This window comes from Apis dorsata, unplaced genomic scaffold (genome assembly GCF_000469605.1).
Source record: "Apis dorsata unplaced genomic scaffold, Apis dorsata 1.3 scaffold_254, whole genome shotgun sequence".
NCBI lineage: Eukaryota > Metazoa > Arthropoda > Insecta > Hymenoptera > Apidae > Apis > Apis dorsata.
In genome coordinates this window covers 379707-389178 of record NW_006263532.1, presented here as the reverse complement: position 1 = coordinate 389178, position 9472 = coordinate 379707, and the positions used below count along the sequence as shown (strand labels likewise).

At 37.8% G+C, this 9472-nt stretch overlaps 1 protein-coding gene and 1 long non-coding RNA gene across 4 annotated transcripts in view; both read left to right on the top strand.

Moving 5' to 3' along the window:
• Positions 1-9472, top strand: part of LOC102677107 — an 89804-nt gene that overhangs the window by 37572 nt on the left and 42760 nt on the right. The window lies entirely within an intron of this gene.
• LOC116185690 overlaps positions 8660-9472 on the top strand; it is a 3141-nt gene continuing 2328 nt past the window's right edge. Inside the window, exon 1 of the long non-coding RNA XR_004150562.1 lies at positions 8660-9462. This is a non-coding gene — a long non-coding RNA (uncharacterized LOC116185690). The remainder of the gene's footprint in view (positions 9463-9472) is intronic.

Genomic DNA, 9472 nt, shown 5'->3' with positions numbered 1-9472 from the left:
ATATATATATATATATAGTATATGCAACATTAGTATTTTAATTAATTATTAAATATATTGAGGTTTATGATATGATCTTTTTTTCTTTCGTTTCTCGTGATATTTTCTATATATACTAAGGAATCAAAATGCGTTATCGATTACCAATTATCTCTCTGATTTCGAGTCAATTACTTGCTATACCATCTGACGTCTACCATCTGGTCACTAGCGATCGATTTCTCCCAAAATCGTTTCTAATGACTACTTTAACTACTGTAGACGTTGAGGATCCCTTCCGGTTCCTATTACTTCCGTAGATAGTGGTCGCTCTAAATCGGAAGGGAAATTACCGCGAACTTCCTTTCGTTGAGCGATGATATTGGTTCTTAAAAACAGTTCTACATAAGAAACAACAAGAGAAACGTTTGAAAGGAATATTTGAAGAATTTCACGAAGGATGAAGAGGTGAAAGCACAAAATTACTCGAAAAGAATGAAAAGAAATTTGACCAAATAGGAAGAATTTATATATAAATATTCAAAAATTTTAAGGGATGGATAAAGAAATATAAGAGCATATAATAGAGGCGTGAAATAGAGATTTCCTTTTTCAACTGCAATCAGATGCAACAAAGTAATTCACGATTCTCCTCGCAATTATAATGCACACGTTTATTATTGCTGTTTGATCAACTATACCCGATCGATACTCATTTTACACAACGTTCGTGCATAATCGAGCAACTGTGCAACGTCAAGACATCGCAAGACTGTCGGGCAGAAACCCATGATCAGGCTAATTCCTACGAAATGAATGTTTACTCGCTTATTATCGAACGTGTACGTTTAATGCATCCTTCTTTCTTGCCTCATGTGATAAGCGGTTTCGAACTTGATCGATGATTCAAAATAAACGCGCCGTGTTTTTTACCGAGTTCAAAGTAAGTCAGACCGCCAATTTGATACTTTTTTACGCGTGTCAGCTGTAATAAGCGATTATCGAGTCATGCTTCTATTCAAAAGTGACTATTTAATGGCTACCTTACTTCTACTATTTGTTGTTTGCTCTTATTTGCTCAACCTGAGTATTTTAAATAATGAAATGCAAGTTTTTGAGCGTGGAATTAAATTTCGTATTTCCTAAGTTGGATAGAGTTATTATGATATGATATAGAGTGAAATTCTTTTCGAATGTGAAAGGATGGCCTGGCACAGAGACATCGTTCGTGATCCGATCACGAGGATATTTTGAGAATTTCTCGCTAGAATTCACGTTCAAGTGGAATCGATATTCCAACAGTGGGACAGCAATTACGGCTCAATTGATTTGAATTGTACACTCGAGGGCCAGGTGAATTGCCAACGTAGGATTTTCCTTCCCTTCGAATTCCCTCTGCACCTAGAATTTCGGAAACGAACTCTCTCGACGATTACACGATCCGACTCGTTCTTCTGCGCTTTCTCTCGAGGAAACAACGGCTAAATATTGACGTAAAATTGAAGGTTTCAACGATAGAGTTGAAACTCGAACTCTGTTGCAACGAATATCCAGAAGAGGAGGAAGAAAGAAACGAGGGAGGAGGAGGGGGACGTTAAATATTGACGATTTTGCATTCACGGGAGGATAAGTAAGATTAATTCGAAAGAAACGAAGCTGCGAGGGCAGTGAAAGATGAAAGGCATTAATTATTGCGTGGCCGGTTATTAAGTGGATATTAAATTAATTTCTTCGAACTTGAAATCCTCCTTTGAGCAAAACCTCTTGGTAAAACGAAATTGAAAAATAAGATTGAAAAATAATTTCCATAATTCGCAATTTGTTGAAGCGAATGAATATAAAACACGCGAGAATGTTAAATTATCGTGATACGAAGTAAATACAATACAAATAAACGAATAATTGAAAACTGCAAACCAATTACATCTCCAATTAACGTATTACTTTTTCACTGTTATCTGTTTAATAAAAAAAAAAAAAAGTTTAACTTTCACTTTAAACCATTTTAAATTTTAAAAATGTATCGTTGCATTTGACTCTCTCGTCTTTAAACTTATGTTTAAAGACGTATCAAGCCATTACGACAGGCTTGATAATTTAATTACATAAAATTAACGATTTTTAACGAATCTACACACAGCAAGACTATGCGCATATATCTTCCAAGCATAGCTCAACATGGATAATTGCAAGCTGGAATATCATACTCGATTCGATATTTACGGTTCGATTGAAAGCATTCGATCGTTAGCCTTGTGTTGAACGTTCGACCAATTGCTCGAGGATTGTGTCTTTTCTTAAATTAAAAACGGTCAAACGGTCCTTTGTACGACGATCCACAATATCATCGTTGGACGTCGCCATCGACAGTTTGAAAACATAATGGGCAGGAAAATGGAATGGAAATGAGCCGGCTTGAATCGATGGGATAATCGTATCACCGTGGGCAAGATTACAACAACCCATAATTTCTATCCTGCACACGCGTACATCACGTGCATCATGGTTTTACGCGTACAGGAATCATCTGCGTGTCCCCTGGAAATGATCGAATAACATCCCTTTTAACGAGAGCAAATTTACAGCGAACCGGAAAATCTGATTACCTTATTTCGGATGATTTAAAGTCAAAGCGTGAAAGAAATTGGCCTAAAGAAATCCCGACAAAATGTGATATTAATTGGCATTCTAGTTCAGCTTGCATACCGGTTCGATTGATTTTTTCCAAGATTTTGCAATATACGAGAGTGGATTTAAACTATAATTTAACATGTGTGACAAAAATGATAAATCTTAGATTCGAAAGATCGTTCCATGAATATTTAAGAAGATAAGGGGGAGGGGAAAGATCACGCCTCGTGTAATTTCAACTCGTTTGCTTTCGAAGTTGACCAAGGTGCGGTTGAAATATCTGCTATTGGACGCACGATTAACTAAGTTTTCTTAGTGTTCTTTGAACTTTTCCTCCGATCGATCGATATTTTGAGAGAATAACTTATTATTATGGTAATTTATATTTTTTTTTTCAATTACATCCTTCCAGCCAGATGCTTGAAACAGATTTCCCAACATCGGTTATTATGAAACACGAGTTATAGATATTCGTGACGGGTAATCAAGTTTCCTCCCTGCCCCCCTGAACAAAATAATAAAAGTGTAGATCCTCGAGTGAGTTTTCAATTAAAAACTTCGTTTCGATCCTTCTCCTACTCTGCTGTAAATAATTCCATCGAAGAATCAAATGGCAACTCGATTATCAAGTTTTAATTCAATTAGAGGACGATAAAGTTCGATGTACGATCTCGCGAATCTTAAGTTAAACGAAAAAGTGATAAGAGGAATGTTCGCGAGGAGAATTTTCGAATGAGCAACGGACAAAGAAAGAAGGGGGAGGAGGGGGAAATTTTGAAGTGTGAAAAGTGGAGTGCAAGGAAAGTGCTTGGATCTTATCCCTGCCTGCAGACAATAACACTCGAAACAGTCGTTTCGCTTCTGATATTAAACTATTCCGGGGATTCGCACGGCGGAATTAATGGGAATGAAAATGCGGAGTGAGGCCGGCCTGAAATTCGAGTTGACGCCGGAAACACCGTGAAACTGGTTGCCCCGTTTTCTCCGTGTCTCGCATTTAACTCGTCTTCCTGTCGTTTCTGGGCTGGAAAATTCGTTTCCAAATAGCCCCGGAGTGTACGCGTGCAGATACATTTCAAACTCGGTAAATCTTGAGCTCGCTGATTCAGCTTCACCAAGTGTTTGCTCGTGGATAATTACGTGATCCTTTCAGAAATCGTACTAGATTTGATTTATTAACCTAAACATCGCGATAAAGTTTGGAGGCATGGAAGTGAATCGAATTCGGAATCTTAATTAATTCTTTCTTGTTATGCTATGTATAATGGAATTCTATTCTGCCAATTTAACTTTTAAGGAAGATGGAATATTTATGGAATATTGTTTGATGTAAATAGATAGAGAAAATAAAAAAGAAAAAAATAGAAATTAATTCATTTCAAGAAGATCGGAATTTTCTTGCTTCGCTGTTATCGCTCTTATCGATTCGTAGAAATACGAAAGTTTGCATCATTTTTAACATTGGAGAAATTTAAACATCGGTCAATTTCCTTCGTAACGATTGAATCGCTCAGCTTCTTCTTCGCCGATATCGGCGATGCTCGAGAGCAAATAAGGGCAGCCGCCGGAGGACCGGTAATCTGTATGCAACGTTTTGTCCGTACGACTTCCTGATAATGTCGACGGTGCCATTTCCCTCTTACGACGAATTAACCATGCAAATGCAATTCGAACTGCGCCAGTCAACGCACTTGCGCTGCTGCCTCCGAGTTATCGCGGTCTATCGTTGTTAAACCGACGTAAACTCGCGCAACTGTGCGTGGGAGGACGTTTTGTTGCGCGCGACGGCCACGCGACTCTTTAACCTTGTCACATCCCTTTTCGATCCTTATCTCGTTTCCCTATCGTTGGAAAATTTCACGAATCCACTGTGAAACATTTCTCGCCAATATAATATTACTATATCGAATAATCAGAAGTGATTTTGATCTCGTACATTCGAGTAATCTGCGAACTTTCATATATAAGATAAGGAAAATTAACACGATTTTTTTCGTCACGAAAAGGTCAACCAATATTCCCGAGGATATGGATCGTAGTTGAAAATTTATAAGTTGGGAATCATTGCAAGATTACGAAAAATCGAAGACCGTTAAAGAAAAAAAAATTTGATCGAGAATGGAGCAATCATCCGTGATTGAATTTTGATCTTCATAGAAGGGAAGAAGAGGTTTTCATTTGGCGATAGAAAGCACGAATTCGATTGATATTTTCAGTTAGAGACAAATCGATATTATTCTATCAGACGCGCAACAAGCACCTCGCCAAGTACCAATTAAGGTTTAAATTGTATTGCTCTACATTTCGCTCGAGATAATCTCAAGAAGTACCTTGAAAGAGGGGCGCGATAACACGAAGATTATTTGCGCGTGCTGTAAATTAATTACACCCGTGTTAGAGAGTGTTTTAAAGCTTATTAGTTGCTAAAGGCACGGTTATCGTTTTCTTAATTGCCAAGACCATCGGCAAGTTCCGCTTGATCGTCGGACCGTAAACTGCACCTTTCGTCTTTTCACCCCAATTAGCCACGTATAGATATATCTTCGTCCGAAGATCGAGTAATAAACGTTAACTAATAATCGTTTTTCTTCGTATCATCTTCTTTCAACCTATTCCTATATATAACATAGAACTTATATCATTCATATATAAGAGAAGTGCCAATCCATTTGTAATAATTATGGACGGATTAAAAAATTTAAAATTAAATAAAATTATTGCTTCGATTTAAAAGTTAATTATTTCTTGAATTTATTGTCGTTTAATCAATGAGAAAACGTCGTTTCTTGGATGCAAAAGTGTGTGACGAGACCACATCTGCATTCGTAATTGCACGGAACAAAAAATTCGAAAATTTATTACCGACATCGACCAGCTTCACCAATCTCAATTTACCAATCACAATTCGTTCCCAAAGTCCTTTCCAATCCTCCGCGCGGAGAATCAACCCGGTAAATATATATTTCACCGTCATTAACGATTCCCAGATCGCACCGCGCGACACCGACGTGTAACGCAAATTAGCCGGATTCTCCAACTTGGAATCGAGATGCGCGCCGGCACGTTTGGCAGGGTGATGGATGCACATACACACACACACACACACACACTGTACGGATCGGAGAAAACCGTTTCTCCGTCTAATGGCTTAATCGCGAATGCAGCAACGGGCCCGGCTAGCGGAATGCTGCTTGCATTTCGTAACGCCGATTTTTTCTGCCTGCCAACCAAGGTAGGTAGGTAGGTAGATAGGTGAAGCGACGTGCTCCCAGCGTGGATTAAAAGCTAACGATGAGGAAACGGGCGGGAGTAATAAGCGCGCACGATCAACACACAGTGTTCTTGAAATGTTTCGAGCCGGTTATTAAGGATCATTAAATTTCCTAAATTGCAACCGCGCTTCGTAACGAGCCCCGGAGAGAGCATAATGCCGATGTGGCCGTATACGGTGACGTGAGGCTATAGTTAAGAAGATATAAAAGTCGGCTCTCAATCGTTCGGATGCTAGTCGATTCGACAGTCGTTCGAATGAATAAAGGACACCGAGTGGACATTCGAATAATGGTAACCGTGTAATTTCTCGTGATGAAGATTCGTATTTTTTTTTTTTTTCTTTTTTTTCGTTGGAGTAACAGTCGTTCAATCAAGGATCGATTGATTTTAATGATCGGTGTGACGGTATTATTCGTGTGTAGCGCAGCGACGGGAGGAGGGAGGAGGTGGCGATAAATCGAAGAAGAGGTATATACAGTTATTTTGTCATGAATGTGTGATTAATTATACCGGGAGAAATTGATACGAAAGACAATTAAAATGTCTGGGGAAATTTATAGTCGGACTTATAGAGGGACGATACTCTGTAATTAATTCGGATCGGATTGTATCGTCGCGATTACGTATAACTGTCAATTTTATATTCGTACGTTTGGTAGAATTATTTATTTGGTTTTGGTAAACAGTTGGATCTATTTTGGTTAAGTAGATCATATTTTGCATCATCGTTTGTCACGGAAATAATTATGAAATATTTAAATGAATTTCAGGGGATCGTGTCTCGCTTTTGTGATAAATCCGAATTAATTAAATTGGGTTAACGCGTAGCATATTTCACGCATAATTTTATGCGCATATAATTCGTGATTTGAGAAATTTCATTGCGAATTTTGCGTCTTTTGTACAATAATTGGGTTAATTATTTTTGGTATCTCTATCTCTATCCGCTACCAGTATATTCCCGATTAAACGTTTGAGCACAAAAGCCCGGCAATCCAACTTCAGAATGCGCAGTTTCGCGTAATAGCCACCCGTATGTGTGTCATTAAAACCGGCTTTTGAAAAGCCATTTTTCTCGTTACGCGTTGATTAAACGATAAACGATAAAAACGAATATTTATATTTGTTTCTTGATTGAAATCGAATTGAAACTTTTTCACGAGAGATAAAAAATTCCTTTTCCCTCGATTATCTTAATTATTCCTCGTTCAAGAGACGCGTGTTCAATTTCGATCCGAAAATTTTTAATAACAAGGCACGAATAATATCTTTTGAATTCCTCACGACAACTTTCAATCATTTATTAGTGGAAACGAAACAGGAATAGGAATCGATACTCGGCGTCCTCCGTAATGGTCAAGGAGGTTCACTGACCTTGTTAGATAAGTCGAATCGATACTATCGTGATGCGATCGGAGGGCGAACGTTATCGAAATTCCCTAAACGAATACCTCGATTTGGCCTCCAATCTTACAATAACGAACTTGCCAGGAACTGAAACGTTCCATCTGGTTTGTATCAGAACAGATTTTCACGACATGTTGTGCTCGTAATGGATTACATTGCCGACTACTTCGACGTGTAATCGATAATGTAATCGCAATTTTTCTAATTCTTGTGAGAAGGAAAACGTGCAACGCAAGAAAGCATGTATCTTTATAAAATAAAACTTTTGAAAATTATTCACCGACTTGGAAGTGATTTTGCGGTATGGAATACTTTTAGAAATCGTTAATAAAAGAACTATATTCGAATCTCCGTTTACTTAATTTCTAATAATAAATAAGAAAAGTAACCAGCCGCAATAATATATTCAACAATGAAATATATAATAATTTTATTACAATAAATTTTGGATCCTTTGCAACGCCAAGTTCAAAAAGAGTTAAATCTTATGAATACATTAAATATATTATTAACACCCTATACACAAATGTCACTCGTGAAGAATCAAAGAAGAGGAGAAGGAAGCTCGGGGGAGGAGCACGGTTCATAGAATTTCACTGTATCGATCTCGTCGAGATCACCTTGCCAGCGTATAAAATTCCACGTCGCGACGGCAGGTGGTGAACGTTAAGGAAGGCCTTTGGGCAGGAGGAAAAATCGTGGATGGTGCCGCGAAATAATAACACGAATAGAGGGGTAAAAAGAAGAAGAAGAAGAAAGAAAAAAAGAATGGGAGGAACGGTGGAGAGGAGGCGCAGGTAGAAGCAGATGTTCGTGCGAGGCACGCGACAGCTGTGCGCCATGATTCGAGGCTTCCTCCTTCGTTTTACGCGATTCGATATCTTTGAAGAAAGTAGGAATCGACCGACGACAATCACAGCCACTGACTGTCCCGGAATTTACTCGACAAATAGAGATGGTTTATTTCGATGCATCATGAGTTGGCACGATATTTACCCGCGTTTCCTTGTTTTATAACGTTGTAATCTCGCCTAAATGCCGGTATTATACGAAAGCATAAAGGTTGCTTTGTGTCTTTAAGAAGTAGAACGAAGGGTGTAGTATAAACGGATTTTTATGAAGGAATTATGATCTTTGTAAGGACATTTGCTTTTTTTTCTTTTTCTTTTTTTTTAAGAGACTACTCTAATCTCTTTTTTTTTTTATAGGTCGTAACGTTGTAATCTTGTTTAAATTTACATAAAAGTATAAAGATTATACTTTGTCTTCGTCGAGAAAGAATGTTATGCGAACGGATTCTTTTTGTATCATAGATTATCTTTACGTAATCTTATTATGAATAATTGTGATTTTCATAGGAATCTTTTTTAATGAATAATTATTTCAATCTTTTCAACTATCACAAATACGTTTCTAATATTTCACTTGGTTGGTTGAAAGAATGATTAAAAGTATCTAGTATAAATTAAATTAATTGGACAAATTTGCATATCTCTACGAGAGATGCATGTTTCTCCAGATGAGAATCACTGTAAAGCAACGCGTATACACAAGTATGCGCATAGAAATAGTATGCATCCACCCACACGTTGATGGCACACGACTCGCGTGCCATATATTTCCTTTCGTAGAATAAAAGCACCCTCTTTCCACAGAGTCGTTCATCCTTGCCTAGAAACCGGTCCAGATGCAGCGGATTTAAGTTGCATATCAGCTGCCTCGTTCTTCGTATATATGTATATGTACTCCGAGAAACATATTTCCTTTCTCAAATAATGTACAATATTTCTCCGTAGTTCTTCGTATTTTAAGTGCACGGGGCAGTAACAAACGGTACACAAATGATAAAGCAAGTATAAACTTCGATCGAAATTTCGCGAATATTAAATAATAAATCAAGGGACGAACGTTCGATTATTAAAAATTAATCGAATCGAGCGAAACGATATATATATATATTACAACAAGAAGCGTTCGAATCATTGATTTACTTAAGAATCTTTGAATCTTCTCATAGGGACACGCGCTTCCCTTAATAAGGAATAGCACGCGTGCCACGTGTTTCCAGAGGAATAAGTTCACCCTTCTTCTGCTGTCACCCTCCAAAAAAAAAGTAGAGTTTAACAGCTTCTTCTCGTGAAAGGATCTCTCACACGTGCGATATATCTCGAAGTATAAATAT